This window comes from Magnolia sinica, chromosome 16, assembly GCF_029962835.1.
Source record: "Magnolia sinica isolate HGM2019 chromosome 16, MsV1, whole genome shotgun sequence".
NCBI classification, from domain to species: domain Eukaryota; kingdom Viridiplantae; phylum Streptophyta; class Magnoliopsida; order Magnoliales; family Magnoliaceae; genus Magnolia; species Magnolia sinica.
Window position 1 is genome coordinate 16,180,731 of NC_080588.1, and position 27,980 is coordinate 16,208,710.

Consider the following 27,980-nt stretch of genomic DNA (forward strand, 5'->3'; position numbering starts at 1 on the left):
GTGAATTTGAACCAGGTCCATACTTGGTGAACAACCCAAAAATGAGCCCTTCAATGATGATATTGCACAGTTTGAGGTCCCTATTGTTGTGATCCATCCTGTTCCAAGTCCAGTAAGAAATGAAGGTATTTTTATTTCTCTTGATGTGGGCTCATCTGTTCTGCATTTTTCAGCTAAGACACATCATTCATTCTCCTGCTTACAATTAGGATACAAAGATACTCCAAATAGTTAACATATTTGCATTGTATATCATCCTATACTTCAATTTCAAGTGTAAATATGAAACTCATGGCACATCAATATTGCAAGTGGTACAATAGACCAGGCGGTGCCATGTGTGAGGTTCTAAAGGGAGCCATAGGGGTTGTTTAATGACTAATGCTATGCATTTTAGCGGTTGGCAGTTTCTTTCTAGCTGGCAACCAATCACGTCCAGAAAGGACTTAAAATTTTAATTGATTGTTTTATTTGCTTCACCAACTGGAAATTGGCACTATTTATGATCATCAATCATTATATATCCCATTGTTGCATGCAATGTTTGAAATATCGGTATCGCACCATGTATCGCACCCTTGGGATACAGATATGTATCTGTTATCATACGGGATATACTGTTTATGTCGCATAAGTTATCATACTTTTTGGGAAACATGGGGAAACATTGGGAAAATGATTGAATTTTTTAATAAAACTTTGGGGATTGTTAAAAAAGCCCTTAATACACACTTTTAAATCATAAGATCTCAAAAAAAAAATGTACATAATAAATTTCCTTTCTATAGGGTCTTAAGTTATGCGTTGTTTAATGGAACTAATGCAACTATATTTAAATTGAATGCATGATATTTATAAATATGTAAGTGCTATAGTTTATAGCCCCTTTTTGTTGTCAAAATTGTGGTGCCAAAGACACTTTTATGAAGCGTGCATATGTGAAGAACAATGCTTTACTCAAGATCAGCTTTGATTGACAAGCACTGTTTACAAGTCAAGATCTTAAGAAGCTTTCAAGTTCAACCTCAAGATCTCAAGAAGCTTTCAAGTTTGAACTACATCAAGACTTCAAGTTTCACTACTTTCAAAGGTCTCTCGTCTCCTATTTTCAATGTCCTTACTTCACTATTGAGGTATGACTGACCTTAGGTTGACCTTTATAGTAGGCCATTCTGGATACATAATTCATATGTTTTATATAAGTGAGTTTAGGCTATTTTAATACTAGTCTTAGACCTTGTTCGATTAGTCCTAACACTGCTTCGACCTGTCTAAGAATTTTCTAGATCAGTCGTAAGTTTGTTGCAAAATTTAGATATTTTCTGTTAGGCTTCGACTAGTCTTAGGGACTGTTCGACTAGTCGTATGAACAGTGTCGACTACTTCTTCGACTAGTTGTAGACCTATGACTCAAAGTACAGTATTAAAATTTGACTATCTTCGACTAGTCGTGAGCAACCTACGACCAGTCAAAAGAGACCTACGACTAGTCGTAGACTATCTACGACCAGTCGTGAAACCGCCAGATCTTATCGCACCTGAATTTTCAAATATCTGTTGGTTCTACGACCAGTCGTAGAGTTCTTTAGACCAGTCGAAGACGTGATTTGCTCACCTATAAATAGAGTACGAATCTCAGAATAAAACGATGAATTTCAAGCTAATTTAATTTGACCTTCTGAGAGATAAGTCTGTGCTCCATTTAAGCTAAGTGTGCATATTTAATATTCTCTTTCTTTAGCTTTTCTTATTTGATTTTGTTCCTATATTCCAATCTTATTTAAAAAGAGGAATTACTATATTCCGTCTTCTTGGAATCAAAATCAAATAGAGCTACACCCAATTTGGTTTAATTTAAAATCTATTAGAACCTAGAACCATTATAAAGTGAGTATTGGAAATTGAACTTTGACGTTTAAATCTCTACTCCAACTTGGTTCTTCTGGGCTGCTACAATGAAGGAGAAATTTAGGTATTTTACGTTTGTGTAATTTACTTTCATTTGGTTTTCTTTTGGAATTTTTCAGAAAAATCCCATTGTATTGGTTATCTAAGGAGAGCCAGGAAAACTCAGAAGAGGGGTTTTTTTAATTGTGTAAACCCACAGAGAAAAACACAATTATGAAGGTTTTGGGTGAACTTGGAAAACCTATCTTTGATAGTGAACGCTGATATCCCCTATGTGAGGATATTAGGAGTGGAGTAGCGTTGTGTGGTTGTTGTTGAACAGTTGGTGTACACACAGGTGAACCACTATAATTTTTTATCTTGTGGTTTGAATGCTTGCTTAAGTTTTATATCTTTTTTCATTCAGATTTCTGGAATGTATGTGTGGATGTGAATGTTGTAAAATTTACATTTCAATCACAGTGGAAATGTTGTAATAATTTAGTTTTAAATTCCTGCAATTTATTTCAATTCCTTGCTATTTATATATTCCTCTCCGGTTTGAGTTTTTGATATAAAGGACGTTCTAGAAATAAGGTTGTCCTGCCATAAACCCTTAGTTTTTATGGTGTAAGGTTGTCCTTAGAACTGAATTCGTATCAGCCTCTCAATTCTTGTTTAGAGAGGTTGCTTTTATTTTAGCATTGTGATTTGATTTAGTTTATTTGGCAATATATCTTTCTTTATTCTGTTGTTAAAGTTTTATTTTGAGATTGTCCTATTCACCCCCCCTCTAGGACGTATAACTAGGCCATTTCAAGTGGTATCAGAGCTTAATAGCTCGCTCTTATTCTTTTTATTTGGATTTATTTCTTAAGCTAACGATCTAAGCTATTTCAAAAGATGTCAAATTTTGATAGCCTATCAGTCACTAGGCCTTCACCCTTTGATGGCTCCAATTATGCCTATTGGAAAGCCAAGATGAGGATCTTCCTCAAATTAATGGATGAGAGTGTGTGGCAAGCCACGGTGACTGAATGGAACCCACCTACCACTGAAGTGACTGGTATCGATGGTTCAAAATCAATGAGAGTAACACCATATTTCTCATGGACCACCCTTCAGAAAAATGAGAGTAGTGCCAATGCAAAAGCACTAAATGCAATCACTTGCGCACTATCACCGGATGAGTTCAAAAGAATCATATCCTTTGATACTGCAAAGCAAGCCTGTGATATATTAGAAATGACACACGAGGGTACTACAATTGTCAAAAAATCTAAAGTCCAACTCCTCACAACCAAATTTGTAGAAATTTATATGGAGGAAAATGAAATGTTTATGGACTTTTACACTAGATTAAATGACATTGTAAACTCAATGTGGGGTCTTGGCAATAAAATTCCAGAGAGTAAAGTGTGCAAAGATACTAGGCTCACTTCCTGAATGGTTCAACTCTAAGGTAACCGCGATCCAGGAACTTCGTGATACGGATAATATGAGGGTAGAAGAACTAGTTGGTCCTTTACAAACCTATGAGTTAAATTTTAAAGCTCCTAAAAGTAAATTTATTGCTCTTAAATCTTCTAAAGACAACTTTGATTCTGAAGATGATATGGCTCTTTTAGCGAAAAAGTTTTACAAGATTTTCAAGAGTAAGAAGAGGGTTGATTTTCAAAACTCAAATGACAAGATTAGATCAAAACCTAAATCTAAAACTTGGAAGTCTTAAAAAGATAGTCAATGTTACAACTGCCAAGAATATGGGCATTTAGCAAACAAGTGTCCTAAAAAGGACAAACCCAAAAAGAAGGGTATGTTAGCTACTTGGGATGAATCGTCTGATTCTGAAGCTTCTTCTGAATCAGAAGATTCTGAAACTGAGTTGGGCAGTGAAGTTAAAGCCCATATGACTCTAGCCAAATTCACTTTTTCAGATCATGATGATTCAACTAGCGAAGAAAATCTAAATAGTGATTATGAAAATGAAGATGATCTTCAAGATGCTAACAATGCCCTATACAAGGAAAGTTGAAAAATTGCTGTGAAATTGAAACTTCAAAAAGAGAAGTTTTTTAAACTCAAAGAATGTTTTGAATCTCTTGTTTTAGAAAAATCTCAAATTTCAGATTGTTTTGAAAAATCAAAATGCGATTTAGAATTCAAAACCTCCCTGATTGAAAATCTGAAATCTGAAAATGAGAAACTTAGAAATGAAGTATCTTCTCTTCTGAGTTTAAAGGATACATGGAGGTATGCCCAAGGAGATCCAAAGTTAGAAATACTTTTATCTAGATCTAGAAAATGTGGCGACAGATCAGGGTTGGGCTACGATAAAAATGTTCCTCCTAAACAAAAGATTACTCCTCCTATGTTTGTGAAAGGAGAGTCCTCTAACTCAAAAGGGGAAAAATACTAGTCAAGGTTTTTCTAAAAATTCAAAAGCTTTTCAAAAAAACTAAAAGCAGCTTTGTCAACTTAAAAAATCAGAACAGAAACCCACTAGCTGAAAAGATAGTGGATTTACTCAAGGAGCTCTTAAAATCTAACTCAGTAGGTTATTCTTATAACAACAGACAGAAGAAGTCCAACTATACTCCTAAACCCAAAATAGTTCTGAAATGAGTTCCTAAGGTTGCCTGCTTGGTTGCCCACACAACTTTCAAAGCAACAAGCCATTCAAAGTGGTACCTAGTTAGTGGATGCTCCAGGCATATGACAGGCGAGAAGGCTTTATTCACCGATCTTAAAGAAATGACTGATGGGTCAGTTAGTTTTGGTGATGGAAGCAATTGCAAGATTATGGGCCAAGGTACGGTTCAACTCTATAACCTTCCTTTGTTTAAAGATGTTTTGTATGTTGAAGGAGTGAAACATAATCTTTTAAGCATATCTCAAATTTGTGATAATAACCATAGTGTACGGTTTTCTAATCAAAGTTGTGAGATTCTAAACAACAAGGGTTCAGTAATACTAACTGGACGTAGAACATTTGAAAACTGCTATATTATTAGTGAATCCAGCTCATCTAATCAATCGTGTTACATGGTCCATACAGACGAGACTAATTAGTGGCACAAACGTCTTGGACATGTACACTATCGAAATCTATATAGATTGAGCAAACGGGAACTTATAAGAGGTCTACCCAAACTATAAAAATTAGATAAAATATGTGGTGAATGCCAGATTGGGAAACAAACGAGGAACTCACACAAAAAGGAGAATTTTGATACCACATCAAAACCACTCGAGCTTCTCCATATGGATCTTGTAAGACCTACTAGGACAGAAAGTCGAGGTGGCAAAAGATATATCTTGGTAATAGTAGATGACTTTACCAGATATACATGGGTTGTCTTCTTAAGGGACAAATTAGAAACCCTTGAAGAAGTGAAAAAGGTTCTCAAAAGGATTTAAACTGAAGAAGGTTCTCAAGTTAGTAAGATTCGTAGTGATCATGGATCTGAATTTGAGAATATCAATTTTGAGAAGTTCTGTAGCGAGCAGGGAATATTACATGAATTCTCAGCGCCCAAAACTCCACAACAAAATGGTATAGTTGAAAGGAAAAATAGAGTACTTCAAGAAATGGCTAATGTCATGTTGAATAGTATGAAGCTCTCTAAGAATCTTTGGGCCAAAGCAGTCAATACAGCTTGCTATATCATTAACCGGGTTTACACTAGTAAAGGTAATAATAAAACGGCTTATGAAATGTGGTTTAATAAAAAGCCTACTGTCAAATGCTTTTGAGTTTTTGGCAGCAAGTGCTATATTTTATGAGATCATTAATATCTGGGAAAGTTTGATACGAAGAGTGATGAAGGGATCTTTTTAGGATACTCTTTAAACAGTCGAGCTTATAGGGTTCTGAACAAAAGGACCGGTGTGATTCAAGAGTCTATCAATGTAGTCAATGATGATCACTTAAACACACTAGTCTCAAGTTTAGATAATGATGAAGTACTAGTAATTGATAAATCTGATACTTCATCTAATCAGACTGATTCTAAACTAAGGATTATTAAAGATCATCCAACTACATAGATTCTTGGAAACCCTCTCACTGGTGTTCGTACCTGTAAACAACTTGAGGATATATATAATTACGTACGTTTTACATTCCAAATAGAACCATCTAATGTAAAAGAAGCTCTTGCTGATGAAAACTAGATTGTTGCGATGCAAGAAGAACTTAAACAATATGTGAGAAATGATATTTCGCATTTCGTACCTAGACCTAAAGATAAACACATCATTGGAACCAAATGGATTTTCAAAAATAAGTCTGACGAGCTTGGCAATATAATTTAAAACAAGGCTAGGCTAGTGGTACAAGGTTACACTCAAATTGAAGGCATTGACTTTAATGAAACCTTCGCACCAGTAGCATGTCTTGAATTAATAGACTTTTTATATCTATTGTATGTTTTAGAAAGTTTAAGATTTACCAAATGGATGTGAAAAGTGTTTTTTTAAATGGCGATCTGCATGAGGAAGTCTATGTTGAACAACCGATGGGTTTTGAAGACTCCAAAAATGCTGATCATGTGTATCGCCTTAAAAAGGCACTTTACAGTTTAAAACAAGCTCCTAGGGCATGGTACGAGAAACTAACAAAGTTTCTATTAAGGCATAATTTTCAAATGGGATGTGTTGATAAGACTCTGTTTATTAAAAAACATGATGATCACATTTTAATAGTATAGATTTATGTTGATGATATGATTTATGGATGTACCTATACTGACATGACTATTGAGTTTGTAGATTTGATGAAATCTCAGTTTGAAATGAGCATGGTTGGGGAATTGAATTATTTCCTTGGGTTGCAAGTTAAGCAAAAACCTGATGGAATGTTCATTTCTGAATCTAAATATGCTATTTATTTGATTAAGAGATTTGGTTTTGAGAATGGTAAGAACTTTGATACTCTTATGAGTACAACTTTGAAACTTTTAAAAGATTCTAAAGGTCAAAATGTGGATCCGAAATTATATCGGAGTCTGATTGGTAGTTTACTATATTTAACTGCTAGTAGACCTGATATTGCTCTAAGTGTTGGTATTTGCGCTAGATATCAGTCTAATCCTAAAGAGTCGCACTTGACTGCTGTCAAGCGGATTATGCGATATGTCTCAAGTACTGTTAATCTCGGTCTCTGGTATCCACATAAGACTAGTGTTCAATTAGCTGGGTACTCGGATGCTGACTGGGCTGGTAATCTTGATGATAGAAAATCAACCAGTGGTGGTTGCTTTTATATTGGAAACTGTTTAGTTTCTTAGTTTAGCAAGAAACAAAGTTCTATATCACTTTCAACATCTGAAGCTGAATATATCGTAGCTGGTAATGCGTGTACACAGCTAGTTTGGATGAAACGTATGCTAAGTGATTATGGAATTAAAAGGGATTCTATGTTATTATATTTTGATAATTCTAGTGCTATAAATATTTCAAAAAATCTAATTCAACATTCTCGTATTAAGCACATTGACATTAGATTTCATTATATTTGAGAATTAGTAGAAGAAAAGGTTATATCTTTGGAATATATTCGTACCGAGAATCAACGTGCTGACATTTTCACTAAACCACTCGACAAAAGCAGGTTTAAAAAAATGAAATTTGATCTTGGCATGTGCATTTTAAAACGAGTATTTATGCCTATTTGTATCATATTGTATATATTTGCTTGAATAGATTTCAGATTTTGTATACATTGCTTAAAATTAGATTTTTTGGCCAGTACTCGACCAGTCATGAGTATATACGACCAGTCGTGCTACGACCGATCGTGTATATCCACGACCAGTCGTGAATTGCGTGAATCACTTAAAATTTTTTAAAAAAATGCTTCATCTTCTTCATTTCTTCTTCACTCTCCAACGGACCGATGCACGACTAGTCGAACCCTTTCTTCAAAATCTTCAAGGTTAGTACTTCATTTACATTTTTCTTGTAGATTTAAGTCTAGATTTCTTCTATTTTTCTCTTGAAGTTATCTATTTCAAATTTTGTTGAGATTTGGAGTTTTTCTTGGTTAAAATCTGATTTGAGAAACCACTTTTCAATCCTTTGCAACTCTCTTTTTCCTTGAAATCCTTGATGCAAATGGCATCTAGAGGGAGAAAGACAACATCTCGTGGTCTATCTTCCTCCTCCAGATCAGCCCCTATCACTAAGCGTCATTTCGGGCTCCTAAGGACGATCCATCTTATGTTCGGAACATCAGATTACGTAACGTTATTGTTGAACATCCTGTTGATATTAATGATGTTGCTCCTTTTGATATCCTTCCTATGCTCCAAGCTGTAGGTTGGGATAACTTATTACATTGGGGTGGGCCAGCATACCGGTCCATTGCCCAGTCCATGTTTGCATGCATATGTGATTTTTCATTGGAAAATTTATCTTTTAAGATAGCCACAAGAGAAGGACCAATTGACGTTGATCGTCATTTGATTTCAGCTCTTATGAAAATTCCTATGAATGATGAGGGCATTCCTATCCATAACTTATCTGAAAAAGCCTCAGTATCTGAAAAATGTATGCTCATAAAAGATTTATGCAATTTGGATGTTCAATGGACACATAAAGGGAATGCGCTTCCGTCAAAGTATCTGTTACCCAAATACAGAGTTCTTCACAAAATCTTTGTGTCTAACTTTTATCCTCGATCAGGTAATAAATCTGAATTGACTTCATTCATCGTTTGTGTTCTTCATGCTGTTGCTAGCAGTGCTTATGCTTGTCTACCATCCTTGATTTGTCACTCCATTATTCAGTTTTGATTCCATCCTGGTCACAGTGACATTCCTTTTGGTTATTTGATGACTGTGTTAGCTACACATATATTAGTCGATATGCCGGTTGGAGAAGCCCATATCCATCATCTGATATTTAACAATTCTAATATCAATAAGATGAAGCTTGATTTTCTTCCTGGTCAAGGTGTTGGTGGTGGCAATGCTGAAGCTGAACATGAGGAAGAAGCTAGTGATCTTCCTCCTGATGATATCAACATAGATGATATTTTTGAAGAACTTGAATCTAATTTTGCAACTGATCTAGATTATGAGCCTTCTGAGTTTGATGCATATGTTATGAGGAGGGAGTAGCATTGTATGTTACTCAGGAGGAGTAGTATGTGCAGTAGTGGACTGTATGTTATGTTAAATATTGATTTACAAGTTTACAGGATCATGTTAGTATGCCGGTTGGTAACAACTGGTGCATGATATAACAATTGGTGTATGATTCTTTAATCAGATATTCTTTGTTATGTAACTTATCTTGGAAGTGTATTTTGTCACTAATTTGACAAAGGGGGAGATTGTAAGTGCTATAGTTTATAGCCCATTTTTGTTGTCAAATTTGTGATGCCAAAGACATTGTTATGAAGCATGCATATGGGAAGAACAATGCTTTACTCAAGATCAGCTTTGATTAACAAGCATTGTTCATAAGTCAAGATCTCAATAAGCTTTCAAGCTCAACCTCAAGATCTCAAGAAGCTTTCAAGTTTGAACTACATCAAGACTTCAAGCTTCACTACTTTCAAAGGTCTCTCGTCTCCTATTTTCAATATCCTTACTTCACTATTGAGGTATGACTGACCTTAGGTTGACCTTAATAATAGGCCATTCTGGATACATAATTCATATGTTTTATATAAGTGAGTTTAGGATGTTCTAAGACTAGTCCTGGACCTTGTTCGACTAGTCCTAACACTGCTTCGACCTGTCTAAGAATTTCCTAGATCAGTCATAAGTTTGTTACAAAATTTGGATATTTTCTGTTAGGCTTCGACTAGTCTTAGGGACTGTTCGACTAGTCATATGAATAGTGTCGATTACTTCTTCGACCAGTCGTAGACCTACGACTCAAAGTACAGTATTGAAATTCGGCTAGCTTCGACTAGTCATGAGCAACCTACGACCATTTGAAGGAGACCTACGAGCAGTCATAGACTACCTACGACTAGTCGTGAAACCGCCAGATCTTATCGCTCTTGAATTTTCAAATATCTGTTGGTTCTACGACTAGTCGTAGAGTTCTTTAGACCAATCAAAGACGTGATTTGCTCACCTATAAATAGAGTACGAATTTCAAAATAAAACAATAAATTTCAAGCTAATTTAATTCGACCTTCTGAGAGATAAGTCTGTGCTCCATTTAAGCTAAGTGTGCATATTTAATATTCTCTTTCTTTAGCTTTTCTTATTTGATTTTGTTCATATATTCCAATTTTATTTAAAAAGAGGAATTACTGTATTCTGTCTTCTTGGAATCAAAATCAAATAGAGCTACGCCCAATTTGGTTTAATTTAAAATCTATTAGAACCTAGAATCATTATAAAGTGAGTATTGGACATTGAACTTTGACATTTAAATCTCTACTCCAACTTGGTTCTTCTAGGTTGCTACAACGAAGGAGAAATTCAGGTATTTTATGTTTGTGTAATTTACTTTCATTTGGTTTTCTTTTGGGATTTGCCAAAAAAATCTCATTGTATTGGTTATCTGAGGAGAGCCAGGAAAACTCAGGAGAGGGGTTTTTTTAATTGTGTAAGCCTACAGAGAAAAACACAATTGTGAAGGTTTTGGGTGAACTTGGAAAATCTATCTTTGATAGTGAACGCTGATATCTGATGTTTTATTTAAACCAACACGATTTAAATGATTTTTAAACTCGCAAGTATACGAATTAGATGCAGATACGGTACGTATTACGAGATCGTTCCCACGAGGACTAATCGTCACAATTCAAATCTATAACTCTCCTTAACTAATCCAACAAATAATGAACTAAACTACTAAGCACAATTTTAGGAAAAAAAAAAATTAAGAACAGGGAAGAAAATTCAATCAGAGAGAGCACATGGACGTTCAAAACCACCCATTTTTTACTGAAATTTCATCCTGAATCCAATGGACGGGGTAGATTTTCCAGAAAATGCCTCTGTGGGGCCCACCGATCACAGCTGCGAAAATTTGTACTCCGAGTCCTTCTACGACTCGGCCACTGATCCCAGCCATCCAGCAGCTATAAAAGGGGAGTTTTGGACGTGAGAAAGGTATTCAGAGCCAGGGAATTCCAGACATAGAGCAAGGGAGAGAAGAAAGAGGGGAAAGAGAAGAAAGAAGAGAGAGATCGATCGGTTTGATGTTCCTTGTTTTTATGAATTTTATTTCATCTATTTAATGGATTTTATGGGTCACTAATCTCTCAGCTAGGGCTGAGATGAAGCTCCTAATTTGATTAGCTTTTGTTTTGGTTGATTTACTTTGAATATCAATTAATTTGTTTCTTTCTCTAAGTGGGCTTTATGGGTTTAAATTCTATACTTCTCCATCTATGAACTTGACCAAAGTATATATATGGATGTTGTTTGGATGCTTATTATAGGTGCTTGTGTCTGATTAAGAACAGGTTTCCTATAGAGGAAGAAACAGGGTGCTTTAATGAATTGTACATTCCATGTGCCCGACCAAGGATATGGGATATGTCATTCATGGCATTGCTTAAAGGAATTAGACAGTCTGTATGCCCGATTAAGGACACAGATTGTGCTTTCTCTATATAAGTGGTATCAATCTAGGTCAAGGTGAATCAACAGACAAAACAAGGGTTAGGATAATTAGGGGTGGATTCGAAAGTCCTAGTGCTCTCTCTCTGATTGAATTTTCTTTCCTGTTCTTAATTGTTTTTTTTCCTAAAATTGTGCTTAGTAGTTTAGTTCATTATTTGTTGGATTAGTTAAGGAGAGTTATAGATTTGAATTGTGATGATTAGTCCTCGTGGGAACGATCTCGTAATATGTACCGTATCTGCATCTGATTCGTATACTTGTGAGTTTAAATATCATTTAAATCGTGTTGGTTTAAATAAAACATCAAGTTTTTGGCACCGTTGCCGGGGAGAGTACTTAGGATTTATTTAATTGTTCTGCTTTATCATAATTCATAGCTTAGGATTTTTCTAACTTAGACTTCTTTTCTTGATTTTAAAAACTAACCTATTTCCTGTTTTGTAGGATTCTGACATAAATTTCTAAGTTAGATTCTAACATAGATCTCCAAATTGGAAGTGAAGGAGGAGCTCCCTATTCTTCAGACATCAATCATCTCCTTTTCCGGGTTCTTTCTTCCCATTCTTATTTACATAGTTTTAACTTGTTTTAGAATCTCATAGTTTCTAGGTCTAGTTTTATTTCTCTTAGGTTGCTTCTTAGTTTAGTTTTCTTTCTTACATTGCAATAATATAGTTTATGCTAGGACGTAGATCTCTGAATATAGAACTAGCACCGTTTGATCCCGAGATTGAAAGAACAATTCGTGAAAGATTGAGAAATAATCCTGTTGAAATGGCGAATGAGACTGAAGTTAAAGCTCTCAAAGATTATCCAGCTCCTGTCCAATTTAATGCGCCTTCATGCATAGTGTTGCCAACCACTACGGCAGCACACTTTGAACTTAAACCTGGAGTCATACAATTGTTGTCATCCTTTTATGGATTGGACAAGGAGGACCCATATCATCATGTGAAAGAATTCTTAAACATTTGCTCCACCTTTAAGTTCCAAAACTTCTCAGACGATTCGATCCGCCTATGCTTGTTTCCTTTTTCTTTGAAGGATAAGGCGAAAGTATGGTTGAATTCTCTACAAGTTGGATCTATCACTACATGGGACCAACTGTCTAAGAAGTTCTTAAACAAGTTCTTCCCCGTTCACAAAACCAATGCCCTCCGTAGAGAAATTACTAACTTCACACAAAAAGAGGGCGAGCACTTTCATGAATGTTGGGAAAGATGGAAGGACTTGCTTCTTAAATGTCCTCACCATGGTTTTGAGAAGTGGCAACAAGTTCAATACTTCTATGACGGTCTGACACCACAGAACCGTCGCATGGTTGATGCCACCAGTGGAGGGTCATTCATGACCAAAAGTGATGTCGAAGCGTGGAACTTCTTTGAAACCTTGTGCGAAAATTCCCAGCAATGGGATTATTCAAATAGAGGTGACAGAAGTCCCCAACCACAAAAGAGAGGTGGTATATATGAGATAGGAGTCATGCCAGAGCTGAGCGCCAAGCTTAATAACCTGACAAAGAAAGTTGATGCTCTGGTATTAAATAATGGACCACCACAAACAGCTCAAGTCGAGGCATATGCCACATGTTCTAGTCCTGCCCATCCTATGCAGTCTTGTCCATCTAGTGCAGCATTCCCAGAACTTCTCTCTGAACAAGTTCATGCTATGAACACTTTTCAAAAATCTGGGAATGATCCTTACTCGAACACATACAACCCAGGGTGGGCTAGACATCCAAATTTCTCTTGGGAAAAAGGACCACAACAAGGAGGACCATCTGAAAATCCTCCCATGCAACCGCACCTCCAAGTTGGCAGTCAACAACCTCAACAGTTTCCACAATATCAACAACTGCCTACACAATCAAGGAAACCATCTCTTGAGGATACACTCCATCTTTTCATGCAGAGTTCTCTCCAATTCCAAAAAGACACCCAACAAACCTTACTGGCCAACCAGCAAAGCTTACATGCAAATGCACAATCCATTGCCAAGCTGGAAGTACAAATGGGTCAACTAGCTGCCACATTGAGTGAGAGAGAGAAGGGCAAGTTCCCTAGCCAACCTGAGGCTAATCCAAAGGGACAGTATGAGATTGGCTCTAATTCCAACCAAGGGCAATATCATGAACAGGCCAAATCGATCACTACCCTTAGGTCAGGCAAGCAGATTGATAACAGAATAGAGATGCCTGGGGATGAATCAAATTCTAAAACAGAATATCAAGATGAAGCAGAGAGCCATACCAATGCATCCAAAGTCCAAAAGCTCTCGACTCTCCAAGAGCCACTAAGGTGCCACCTTATGTGCCCAAAGCACCATTTCCTCAACGTCGGGCACCAATAAAGAAAAGAAATAACTTTGATGAAATCTTGGATGTGTTTCAAAAAGTGCAAGTCACCATCCCGTTGCTTGACGCTATCAAGCAAGTCCTTGTACGCTAAGTTTCTTAAAGATTTATGCACTCAAAAGCGTAAGCATAATGTTCATAAGAAAGTCTTCCTTGCAGAGCAGCTCACTCCATGATTCAACATAACACCCCACCTAAATTTAGGGATCCAGGAGCTCCCACCATTTCTTGCGGCATAGGAGATCATAAGATCGGGAAGGCATTACTTGATTTAGGGGCGAGTGTCAATTTGTTACCATATTCGGTGTATGAGCAGCTAGGACTTGGTGAGTTGAAACCGACTAAGGTAACATTACAACTAGCCGATAGATCTGTCAAGGTGCCCCGGGGTGTTATTGAAGTTGTGTTAATCCAGGTTGATAAATTTTATTTTCCAGTGGATTTCATAGTTATAGATACTCAGCCTGTCCAGAATCTTCATAGTCAGATCCCAGTCATTTTGGGTCGTCCATTTTTGGCCACATCTAATGCTATAATCAATTGCAGGAATGGAGTTATGAAATTGTCCTTTGGTAACATGAATATTAAACTCAATGTTTTTAATGCAGGACAACAATCCTCAGATTTGTATGACATATTTGAAGTGGACATGATCGAGAGCCTTGTGCAGGACTCCTTCCGTACATCTTTTGAAGATCCTCTTGAGACCTGCTTAGCACAATCGGGCATGGATTTTGATATTGATAGTCCCATCCATGAAGTCAATGCATTGCTCGACTCTACTCCTATATTGGAGACTGAAAAATGGAGAGCGAAAGTAGAACCTCTTCATCCCTCTGAGACTCTTCCTGACAGCACAGTTTGTAACTCTGAGAAGACAAAGGCGAGCAGGCTGCTTAATGTTCTTAGAGCATATAAGGCAGCAATTGAACGGAAGATAGAAAAAATCCAGGGAGTATGCCCCACTGTATGGATGGATCATGCTGTGGTAATATCGCATAACATGCAAAGGAAGCGTGATCCTAACATAGAGGAAGTCGTTCGAGCAGAAGTCCTTAAATTATTTGACGACAGTGTCAGTTGCCTTATTTCAGATAGCACAGTTCATGGGAACTCACATCACTTGTCTGGGATCGGTTAATGAAAGTGTTGAGGTAATTTCTTTGGCGGACCCCGGTTATAAAGATTATTTCATTCATGGTCCGTTCTTGTCTGGCTCGAAGACGTTAAACTTAGCGCTCATGGGAGGCAACCCGACTTTTGCTTTATTGTATTGCTTTTTATTTCATTCATTTTCATTTTTCTTAGTTAGTTACTTCAATGTTTGTGGGTAACATTACTGCAAACCCTCACGAGACTACAACTCGTCCACTAGGGGTAACCTAGGGGTTTAAAGGCTTGTTGCATGCGCTAAATGCAATCGAGAGCACCTGCGAAAGTGGTATAGGTAGGATCTTCTTTTGTTTTTCTTTTTGTTATTTTTGCTTATGTTGATTTCTCTCTTGTGCTAACTCGCTTTTACGTTGAAATTTTTCACAAATTTTGAGAAAGCTTCTTGATTTTCCATCCAGGTATTATCTTTTCATCACTCCTCTTTTATTCTCGTTGTCCCATGTGCATTGCTTGTTTATTTCTTTTACATTGAGGACAATGTAGATTTTAGGTTGAGGGGAGATTAGGGTACCTAATCAGTATTTTCTTGGTCTTGAGCAAAATTTGTGAAAATTTTAAAAAATTTTCTGAATTTCTATTGAATTCAAAGTGATTTTGAAGGATAGTTGTGATTTTAACATTATAAGATACATGATGTTGGTAACTAATGACTCTTGGATTCGGCCATCTGCTTGATTTCACAGTCAATTTTGAATTGTTAATCCATGATTAGACGTTGTAAACATTGATTGAGTCATGATTTCACATATCACATCTCGCTTGCACATTAAGTTTTGGTTCGATAACTGAATGATTAACTTGGTAAAAAGAAGAATTAAAAGGCTAAGTCACATAATCTTCACCATAGGTTGGCTCCCTATAGGTGTAGATTTGATTCTCTATAGTTGACTTATAAAAAAAATGAGGCGACGAGTTTTCACCATAGGTTTGCTCCCTGTAGGTGAGGATTTGATTCCCTTCCTTGGCGTACTGTTCATAAAGAAAATCAAAAAAAAAAAAAAAAAAAAATGAAGGCTGAAAGGTTAATCTAAAATGCTAGTGTTGGTTGTCAGGAATTCTGTTGTTAATTACCAATTTTAGCATGAAATTGATTATTGGAACTCTTAATGATTGTAAGCTGAGATTATACTATACACCTGTGGAACTCAATGTTTAGGAATGTTCTAATTAATGGATTAATATGTTGAACTTGATTATGAAGTTTACTGTGATCTTGATTTCAGGAGAAAATTCTACTTACCATTCATGAATCTTAGAATTTTCACATCTCAGCTATCTGTTCACAAGTCACTTGAGTTTACTTGCTCGAGTTTGGTGCAGCCCAAAGGATTAAATATTCCTTCCGTTCATCCTACGTGTGATCAGGGTCAAATATTGCATATCAGACCCAGTAATTGCCTAAATTGACGTACATGATGAGGCTTAATGGAGTGTTTTACTCGTGTTTTTATTACAGAATGAAATCAGGAGTGTGTATTGAAAATTGATGTTAAATGCATGGATTTTATGATCCAAAGTCTCCAGAGCAAGGCACGCACCCCAGAAAACCAATAGTGAAGATTTTACACGCCTGGGATCTGAGGAAAGCACGATAAAGAGGCCCGAAAAGGGTCCAGAATGCAAGATCACATGGTTCCCGCCATCCGATCAGTTCAAAACTTCATACATGGGATGAGGGCCATAAATTAACCGTACATATTAATTTTCATCCATTAAAGATCTCGGGAAGTGAGCCAACTGACAAATCAGCCCGTTAATCTCCAATTTGGGGCCCACCTGATATTTGGAACTGCTTCAAACTTGGTGTTGACGGTTGAAATTATATGACAAAGAAGATGGACGGTGCAGATTCCTCCAGAATGTTGCAACAGACCCCACATGCGTGAGTGTGTGAGTAAAGCGCACGTGCGCTGGCACTACACCGGATGGCTGGGATGGTCAGCGAGAGCGCTGACCCGTCTCTCTCTTTCAAAATCCAACCAGTCGCCGCTGCAGCGTCCGCGGAACCGAACCGCAGTTGTCGGTTGTGGGGCCCACCTAGTGTGAAATGGACAATCCAAACCGTCCATCCACTTCCTGTGGCAGCCATTACCATTGCCTAGGTGGCAAAAATTCAAATGAACGCATAGATCTGATCTATGCGTTCATTTGAATTTTTGCCACCTAGGCAATGGTAATGGCTGCCCCAGGAAGTGGATGGACGGTTTGGATTGTCCATTTGGACACTAGGTGGGCCCCACAACCGACGACCGCGATTCGGTTCCGTGGACGCTGCAGCGGCGACTGGTTGGATTTTGAAAGAGAGAGACGGGTCAGCGCTCTCGCTGACCGCCCCAGCCATCCGGTGTAGTGCCAGCGCACGTGCGCTTTACGCACACACTCACGCATGTGGGGTCTGTTGCAACATTCTGGAGGAATCTGCACCGTCCATCTTCTTTGTCATATAATTTCAACCGTCAACACCAAGTTTGAAGCAGTTCCAAAGATCAGGTGGGCCCCAAATTGGAGATTAACGGGCTGATTTGTCAGTTGGCTCACTTCCCGAGATCTTTAATGGATGAAAATTAATATGTACGGTTAATTTATGGCCCTCATCCCATGTATGAAGTTTTGAACTGATCGGATGGCGGGAACCATGTGATCTTGCATTCTGGACCCTTTTCGGGCCTCTTTATCGTGCTTTCCTCAGATCCCAGGCGTGTAAAATCTTCACTATTGGTTTTCTGGAGTCCATCCCATGCTCTGGAGACTTTGGATCATAAAATCCATGCCTTTAACATCAATTTTCAATACACACTCCTGATTTCATCCTGTAATAAAAACACGAGTAAAACACTCCATTAAGCCTCATCATGTACGTCAATTTAGGCAATTACTGGGGTCTGATATGCAATATTTGACCCTGATCAATATCCCTTATGTGAGGATATTAGGAGTGGAGTAGTCCTGTGTGGCTGTTGTTGAACAGTTGGTGTACACACAGGCGAACCACTAAAATTCTTTGTCTTGTGGTTTGAATGCTTGCTTAAGTTTTATATCTCTTTTCATTCAGATTTGTGGAATGTATATATTGATGTGAATGTTGTAAAATTAACATTTCAAGCACAGTGGGAATGTTGTAATAATTTAGTTTTAAATTCCTATAATTTATTTCAATTCCATGATATTTATATATTCCTCTCCGGTTTGAGTTTTTGATACAAAGGACGTTCTAGAAATAAGGTTGTCCTGCCATAAACCCTTGGTTTTTATGGTGTATGGTTGTCCTTAGAACTGAATTCGTATCAACCTCTCAATTCTTGTTTAGATAGGTTGCTTTTATTTCAGTATTGTGATTTGATTTAGTTTATTTGGCTATCTTTCTTTCTTTATTCCGCTGTTAAAGTTTTATTTTGGCATCGTCCTATTCACCCCCCCCCCCCCCCTCTAGGACATATAGCTAGGCCATTTCAAAATATATTAAAGGCATGTATGAAAACACAAAAGAAGAAGTAAAAATCGAAAAATATACATATCAATGGTGGGACTGGTTATGGCCTAGACCCACATAGAGTTGCACGGTGGCTCATAATCATTTTCTCCATCTCGACGGGGCTGAGAATAGTACTTCTGCTCCACAAATTGACAATATTGTGACCAGGTCATAGTAGAATGGTACCGGTTAAGATACTCCCTAACATAACGCTGGTACTCATCCTCACCGAACTGAATCAATATGCCCATCCGTGGGTACTGCGTAATCGTCACAATCTGTGATTGATATGGATCTAGGAAGGGCACACATGAAGCTCCTTGGTATCCATATTGTTGGCCATATCCATACTACTGCTCATATCCCTGCCTATATGCAGAAGTGAACTCCTGACCATGGTTGAAAAATGATGTGTCATAACTGCTAGAGTCACTCACCACATATTCACTAGGTCCATATCCATGCCTATATTATGGCACAAAACTCGAGCAACTCTCCTGCATTTGTGATCTAGATTCATGTTGTGGCTTGTAACTCGAGCTCTCCTCTTTCGTCCGTGATCCAAATCTAGAGCCACCTCGCTTGTCACGAAAGCTTGTGTCTCTCATGTATTTTTTCAGTAGCTCCTCCTCAAAATCTGAAAGTCTTTTAGTCTGATTTTTCTACATTCGCTTTTGATACGTGTATGTCTTATTGTAAATAAGAAGGGGTCATGGTTCTCCTGGATGAGAACCATGGTCAAGGTCTTGCGTGGAATAATCGAAATTCTCCTCTTCAATGAAAGGACTAAGAAGCCTCTTATCCTGACTCCCACCTGCACCGCCATCATCATCATCATCATCCTTACTGTCATCAGAGTCATCTTCACCCTTATCACCGCGATCATCATCATCGGACCCATTCCCCGCATCACTGTCTGACTCAGTCTCGATGTCAGACAATGTCTTCCGGCCACGTGTCCCGCGTGATAGTGATTTTTGCGGGCTACCCACCGGACTCCTCGTCAATGGGTCAAATGCCTTATCGGGAGACCTTTGTTGCTTCACATATGCGTCAACATTAATTTCTTGTGTCTTTACTTCCACCGCAACATGTGGCTCTAGTCGCCCATTCGAGATATCCAAGTCATCTGACCTAACCCACTGGTAAACTGAATTATCATCCTCATCCCCAACATATGCATATTGTTCGACCTTCATCAGGTCCAGTGGGTCTTCCTATGCTTTTCTTTTTCCTTCTGCGCAGAGCATCCTCTCTCGTAACTTCATATTGTAGTGACAATAAACTAGCTTCTGAAGCTTCTCATATCCTATTCTATTATGTTTACTTGTATGGATGAGGGAGAATGTACTCCAATTCCTTTCACAGGGTGACGAGGACACCGTTTGTGCAAGCACACGGACAGCCAGTCGTTGTAAAACCTCGCAGTCAGTTCCATACATGGACCACCATTCACTTGCATATCATAAATTTAGTTCATTATTTTAGATTTTCTAAAATAATATGAAATATATGTTTATCACATTAACTCACATGCCATCATGGTGTTCCTTGACACCACCGCAGGGTGGCACCCAAACGTTCTAACTGCGATGTGGAATCTAACAATCTGTTGATGGCATATAATAACCAGGATAAGTATGAAATGGTTAAAATGAAGATAAGGAGAATATAAGTGCGGAACATATTTACCTCAGTACCAAAGGTGCCTTTCCCCATACAATCAGGGTATAAGTGATCATACACCTCATATACAACCCTCTTTAATGAATTATCTTCATAGAGTTTCCCACTGTAATGGTATTTGGGATTCAGAAAATATGCTGAAAACTAACATTTGCACATCAGTACAACCCTCACTTATCATTACATATAGTAAAAAAAAATGTATATTAAGTACTTAATAACCTGATGTAGCAGGTGAGAAAGCGTCTTTTCCCAGTGGTCGTTTATTATTGCATGCACCCACTTATAAGTGTTGGGAGTTTTAGCCACGATGGTCTCTTTCATTAGCTGTATGGATGGATACAACGACTCCATTGACAGATTTGTCTCATTGTCCACCATCCTCAACACTATATAAATGGGCTCTAGAATACCCAGCACGTTACGCACGTGATCCCAGAATTCATTTCTCAGCACCAGCTCCTCGATTCTCCACGTTACTTTCATCAACCTCTTTTTCCATTCTTCATAATCATGAAAGGCGAAAAAGCTCCCATGACCCCTGTCTGTGTTTGACGAGATTACTTAAGGCAATATAATTTATTATGAATTGCGTCGACCTAGGGCGCACTATATCCCCACCACACCTCTCGCGCATCACAGCTAATAACCAGGTGTAGTTGTATATGAAGTTTGTGATGAGTCATGCATTGGTAATTATGGTCTTCATCGATGGCCTATCCCCCATTGCCTCCAGCATGAGATCGATGCAATGGGTTGTGCAGGGGGTCCAATACATATGATAATTCACCTGAATATCCTTCCCCACCTTGATAAATGCACTCCCATTGTCTGTAACAAACTGCATAATGTTTCTCCTCCCAACATCTCGCATGACATTGTGCATTAGTTTGTAGATGTAGTCACTATCTTTAATTTTATTACTTGCATCTAGACTTTAAGAGCACCACCTGTCCCTTGCAATAGATCATAAAATTTATAACTGACATCTTTGTCGGTTCGGTCCAATCGTCACACATGACGGTGCAACCATACATCTCCCATGACTATCTATATAAAACGACGTATGTCTTCATCTTTGCATGTTCATCATCCAAATACTTCCCCATGATCTCAAAGGCTGTGGGCGACTGCACACCCTCACCCTCATGTTGCACTCCACTTATCATATTTTTAAAGTGCAGGCTTGCGGCAGTGTTCATAGGGATTTGATCGTATATAAAAAAAACTTTGCTATAAAATTTTCAACTTTCTTCCTCACATCCCCTCCACTAAACATCTCCTTTATTTTCTTTTGTTTCCCTCCTACCTCTTTGTACATCCTCGGATTTGAAGGTAGATCAGGGCACTCGCACGCTACTACTCCTCCCCATGCCACATAATCCTCCCCGCTTACTACCTTCCCCTGGTCCACTCCTAACACTCCCACATACTCCACTCCCCCTACCATATCCCCCCTGCTCCACTCCCCCAACCACGGTCATGGATAGACCCCTCAAATCTAGGACTACTCGTGTCCCACCTCCTATCCTGATCCCTCTCCCACTGATCCCGTATAGACTCTTGAACTACGCGTCTATATTCGGGATTATCATCGCCATCGAGATCCACTACATCCTCCTCACCTACATATGGTGGTCGCCCAAACTCCACCCTAATCTCCATGTCCCATGTATGTCGTTCATTTTTTGCCTTCACATCCCTCATCTCTTCTCGCACATCCTGTGGGCACTTAGGACAATCCACAACAGTGCGATAACCTCCCGCTAAATACTCATTCAAGCGGGTTACCCCCCACTCCTTGATACATGGCCACATAAATTACATATACTCCCGAATCGATTATCGAGGGTGGGCCGACCATATTACCACCCTTTATCTAGTTGTCTCCCTCCTCTGCCTCCCGACATTTTATCTGTAAAAGAATATTATATCGTGTATGTCCATCATGACATTTCATGAAAGCTTGTTCACCAAGTTTCCATATTATATAGGTGAGCCATATTTCATGGTACTTATTGACAATCACATGGTCTATGTTGGTTATCACATGTTTCATGTATTTTTTCTAGAGGCAGGAAGCTCATATCTTTAAATTAAAAAAAAAAAAACATAATGAAAATGACAAAGGCTACGTCATAGGGTGGATGAGATGTTTATATAAAAGAATAACATTATATTTTTCAACTGAAAACTACTTCAAGAATCCATGTGCGGCCCACCTTAATATTATTTTTATATCCAGGCCAATCATCTGTCATGCAATATACATTTGGCCCAGTAGATGATGGTACATGGTGATCCAAACCGTTCATGTGGTGGGCTCCAGCTTGGATGGAAAATAGCCTGAAAAATCTCTCCCAATGATCATCCTAGCCATCTGATTTGGCTCCCATTAATTGTGGACCCTTGGATGCACTGTTTTTAGGCTAAATAATAAATCTGCACCACTGTCTTTGGATCTTTTGATCCATATATGCTGACACATTTACTATCCATTCAATTGGTTGAAATGGACATGGCCCATTCATCAGAAGATCAGAACTACTTGATGAGCTGCAGGACTACTTAATCAATGTGCAAGCTTGTGAGTGGCCATCATCTTTCATCCACGTCATATGGCCCACCTGATAGACCTTGAGTCACTGGCGGGATGATCTGCATGGTAGATCCCACCATGATGTATTTTTGGTATCCACACCGTCCATCCATTTGAAGAGATCATTTTAGGGCATGACCCAAAGAATGAATCAGATACAGATCTTGAGTGGACCCCACCACAGAAAACAGTGGCAAGAGTGACGCCTATCATTTAAAAATTTTAACGGCCACAAGAGTTTTTGATCAAGATGATATTTGTGTTTTCCCTTGTTTAAAATATTATTTAACTTTCAACGGGTTGTATCTAAAAAAAAAAACATCACAGTGAACCTTAAGAAGGTTTCAACGGTGTGCGTTACTCTCTCCACCTTTTTTTCTATGGTGGGGTCCACTACAGATTTAGATCTGACTCATTGTTTGTGTCATGCTTTAAAATAATCATTCCAAATGAATGTACGGTGTGGATATGACACATATATTATTGTGGGACCAATATAACTTGGTGACGTCACTTCAGTGGCGTGGGACGCGGATTGCATCCTACCCCCGCTCGAACGGATTACCATCTGGGCAGGACTCTGTGGGGCCCAAAGTGATGTAAGTGTTTTATCCACACTGTTCATACTTTTTCTAAGATCATTTTAATATAGTACATAAAAAATGAGACAAGTACAGGGCTTAAGTGGACCACAAAGTGGGGATTTAACTTCCACCATTAAAACTTCTTAGGAGTTGGAGAAGTTTCGGATCAAGCTGATGTTTCAGTTAGGTACTTGATCCACGTATGTATGACATTATTTATAGGTTGGATGGTAAAAAGACATCATGGTGGCCCTTAGAAAGGTTTCAACGGTGAGAATCGTTATCACTACAGGTTCCTTTGATGTGGTCCATTGGAGCTGTGGATTTGCTTCGGTTTTTGCCTTATACATTAAAATTATCTGATAAAAGCGATGAACAACGTGGATAAAATATTTACATCACTTTGAGCCCCTACAGAGCCTGGGTAGGGAGGACACAATCTCCGTCCAGTGGCATGTCCATTACTCAACAGTGGCAATGGATTGCGTAATGAGTAACTCAGTGCCCCTAGCATACAGAGTAAACTCTATGGGGCCCACCATCATATATATACATTTTATCCACCCCGTCCATCCATTTTACCAGATAATTTCAGGGCTCTATCCCAAAAATGATGCATATCCAAATCGCAAGCGGAACACACCACCAAAAACAGTGTGAATTGAAATTCTACCGTTGTAAAGTTCTCGAGGGCCACAGAAGCTTTAGATCAAGCTGATATATTTTTTTTTTTTATTTCCATTCACAAGTGGAAGATCCCTATTTGTGTGATCTTATGAATATTTTGGATAACAAATAAACATCACTAGGGGCCTTGGAAAGGTATCAACGGTGGACATCAATACTTCCACTCTTTCCTATGGTATAGTCCACTTGAGGTTTGAATATGCTTCAATTTTGGGATCAACGACTAAAATGATCCTTAAAAATGGATGGACGGTGTGGATAGACCACATACAATCAAGGTGGGCTCAACAGAGTTTACTCAGTACAATAAGATTTCTTCAAATAGAAGCGGATTGCGTACTGAGTAACTCAGTATGATAAGCGTAGTGAGTAAACTATGTGGGGTCTAGTGTTATTTATCTATTTTATCCAATCCGTCCAACCATTTTACTAGATAATTTTAGGTCCTTGGATCGAAACCTAAGCGTATAAAGAGCAAAAATGGACCACACCATAGGAAACAGTGTGAATTGAATGTTTACCGTTGAAAAATTCTTGGGGCCCATAAAAGTTTTGGATCAACATTATATTTTTTTTTCCCTTCATCCATGTTTACGTGATCTTATGAACCGTTTGGATGACAAATAAATCTCATATATCGGCCTAGAAAGGTTTCAACGGTGGAAATCATTATTTCCACTGTTTCCAATGGTATGGTCCACTTGAGCTCTGGATAAGCTTCAAATTTTTTATCAACCCCTAAACTAATCTGGAAAAATGGATTGATGGTGTGGAAAAACCACAAACGTTTACAATGGGCCCAACAGAGTTTACTTAGCACGATAAGAGTGTACTGTACCCAATCCGATTTCTCTTCAAAACCTAATTCGTGTCCCTCCGTTACAAACGCAACGCAACTTTTTCGAAATGAAAGAGGGCCGCAAGGGTTCTGAAAGTGGAAGGTTTCGGAAAGAAGAGGGTTCCTCAATCACATTCAATCTAGCTCAATTTCTCGTCGGAATCTCTAAGATATCCTATTTCAAAGAAAATATAGAAGAAAATTGGCAAGAGGAGGGAAATCAAACTTACTTCCGTCAATCAATGGAATGGCCCACCTTCGAATCTCCGATCGCTATGGCCACAGGTACTCTCCAATTTTTTCTCTTTTTTCTTCTATTTTTTTTTAAAATTTTCTAGTAAACATGCAACCCCTTTTTATCGTCATTGCAGGTTATTGGCTACAGTGGACTTGTGAGTCCTCTACAAATGAACTCGTGAGTCTGTCAACAAATCCTGGGCGAGCCCGTGAGTGCATCGTGAGGATATCAAGATATCGCAGATATCACATGAAATTTGCGATATATTGAGTGATATCGGTGTGCGATAACTAAAATTATAGAATTTTTTAGACTTCTAATGGAAATATTGTGGGTTTCATATCGCTAGGCTGCGATACCGATAATATCGATATTGCGAACACTGCTTGCATGAGAATGCTATTAACACTTAAAGAAAGAAGGTAAATGCAATGCTTTAGTTTTGTCTGCTTCCCCAACTTTCAAATAATGTTTGTGAACGGAGAGGCTCTAATATTGAATGAAGGAAAATGCTCGGCTATGAAAAAATGCCACACAGTTTATGTGCAATTAATACTTACAGAGTTCTCATCTGGGACCTTTCCAATTTATAATCGGGTTTTATTTTTTAATTTCTCAATGATATTGTCTTAAAAGTTGAATTGAATGATGTGCAATTTCAGTTTTAATAATTCATTGCTTTGAAGCATTTCTGGACATTTTTGTTATGTGTATGCATGATATGCACACGATCTTATTTTCTTTATTTCTTTCTTTCTTTCTTTTTTTATTTTTATTTTTATTTATCTCCAATGAATGTTGATGCCCACCTAGGATCTCTTACAAGTCTGCCATGTTGGCCCATTGATGCTGTGAAGGAAACACTGTTCGCATGTAGTTTCTTGACATTTCGTGTTATATCGATAATGGTAGAGTGAGGGTTTCAGCAACAAATCTTAACTCTGATTTTTCTAGACATGTACTTGTGAGTTTTATTTATCTGGCATTTAAAGTAGCTGCTGATTATTTTAATATCTAGAATTCTGTTTGTTAGGAGCCACAACTGCAATATAGTTTGTTTATTTATTTATTATTTTAAGATGCTTAACTCGGAGGTCATGAGATTGATTTCCCATGTGGTGTGGGTGTGAGTGTGAGTTTCTGTAAATTAAAAAAAATATATATATATATATATTCATCCTTCATTCCAATTGGATTATTTTGAATACATTTTGTTGGAGATGGACAAATATCTTTCATGTTAAAATCATCCTTGCAAGTTGTTGGCTTCGACTCGGGTTCTCTTCTAAAAAGATGAGTACAAAATAAGCTTCACTGACTCCTTTACCTATGGAATTTTGGCAGTGGACACAATTTCATGCCCATGTATAAATATGTTGGAATATATCTACATGCTACATGAAAGGAAGAACCTCTCTCTACATATATCTAATCTCTTCTAAAATCTACCTGTCATTTGTAGGGATATGAAGATATCAAATGAAGAGGAACGCTAGAGTTGCAAACATTTATCCCAACGTCCAATTAAGGTTGGTTTCTCAATTTTTTTGTTTTTTATTTTTATTTTCATTTCAGGCAAGCATTCGGCATTCCATGCTAGGCGTCACTTTAGGTGGTCCCCACATTGTAAGGATTTTATTAGACTTTTGACATGCAACTGGATGATTAATAGCATGACTTGGCTGTAACTTGGAACCAAATCTTATGGTAGATGCAAATCTGATCGTATATGCACCTTTGGCCCACTTTGAACCATCTTAATAGTTTTGGAATAAGTGGGCATCACACACATGTCGAAGGAAATGAACACAGAGAACTTTAAATTAAGATCAATGCGACATTCAAGACTACTCTTGCTGAATTTTCTTTATAACATGCAAAAAATGAAGAAATGATCACTCTTTAGATTTGGATGTTAAAACGCTTCATATTCTAGTTGATACAAACATCAATTTCTTTAGGACTAGACCTGTCTCCATCTTCCTCCAATCGCTCAACTGCTTTATGAAACTTAGTTAATAAAGCAGGATTAGAAGGTATAATAAAGACAAGCATCCCTAGTGAAGAGAGGTCGACGTCGACCATGGCAATTGGTCTGATGATTCGCATCCTTCACCCTAGATTTGATAATCATTGTGTATCAATAGACTTTGTTATCTTCAAAGTAGAATGCTCATTCTTTGGCTGGTAAAACCATACCATGAGGACCATGGAAAAGGTACAAAGTGGAGGTACTTTTGTTATTAGGAAAGACTCTAGGAAACCAGATTGGAACCAGATTGGTACAAACCTATGTTGTATCCACATAAGGATCATAATTTAAGGGATGTGGTTTGCATGGTGTCCATGACAACAAGTAACTTAGTGGTGTTAGGATGTGGATTGCGTGGTTGTTGGAAAATATTTCACAAAATAATAATGAAAATGGAAAGATAAAAAATAAAATTAATTAACACTAGGCTGAAGTTTTAGAGGTGAGAATACATTGGGTAGAATAGTGATAACGTAAGGCCTAGGTGCGAAGCTAACTGTCCATTCCATATTTCAAGCAACTTTCGGGCTGCTAATGTCAGCCATATATGTTTCTCTAGGTTCTCAACCATCCTATTTCTATGTTTTCCTTGCATTTAGTTTTCATCCTTCTTCAATTGACTGATTCTTTGTTTTTATGTTGCAGAGTCCTCTAGTGGTGGTTCGCCCTCGAATAACTATAAAAGACGCACAGGAGAAGTTATCAGTATAGCTGTCGGATGTGCAAGTGGACTACTGATACTCGCATCCATTTTCTATCTATGGTGGATGAAAGATGCACCTAGCCATATGCGAGTGTACACAGACTCACCAGATTTGTATTTTCAGCATCA

The 27,980-nt window shown here is 38.0% G+C and overlaps 1 long non-coding RNA gene and 1 other non-coding gene across 2 annotated transcripts; one reads left to right on the plus strand and one right to left on the minus strand.

The window, feature by feature from the left end:
* Positions 1 to 21: 21 nt before the first annotated feature.
* LOC131229121 (uncharacterized) lies at positions 22 to 27,971 on the plus strand. Its single transcript, XR_009163182.1, has 3 exons — positions 22 to 125; positions 26,579 to 26,645; positions 27,794 to 27,971. It is a non-coding gene; the product is annotated as an uncharacterized LOC131229121 (long non-coding RNA).
* On the minus strand, positions 12,639 to 12,745 carry LOC131229934 (small nucleolar RNA R71). Its single transcript, XR_009163670.1, has one exon. It is a non-coding gene; the product is annotated as a small nucleolar RNA R71 (small nucleolar RNA).
* Positions 27,972 to 27,980: the final 9 nt, after the last annotated feature.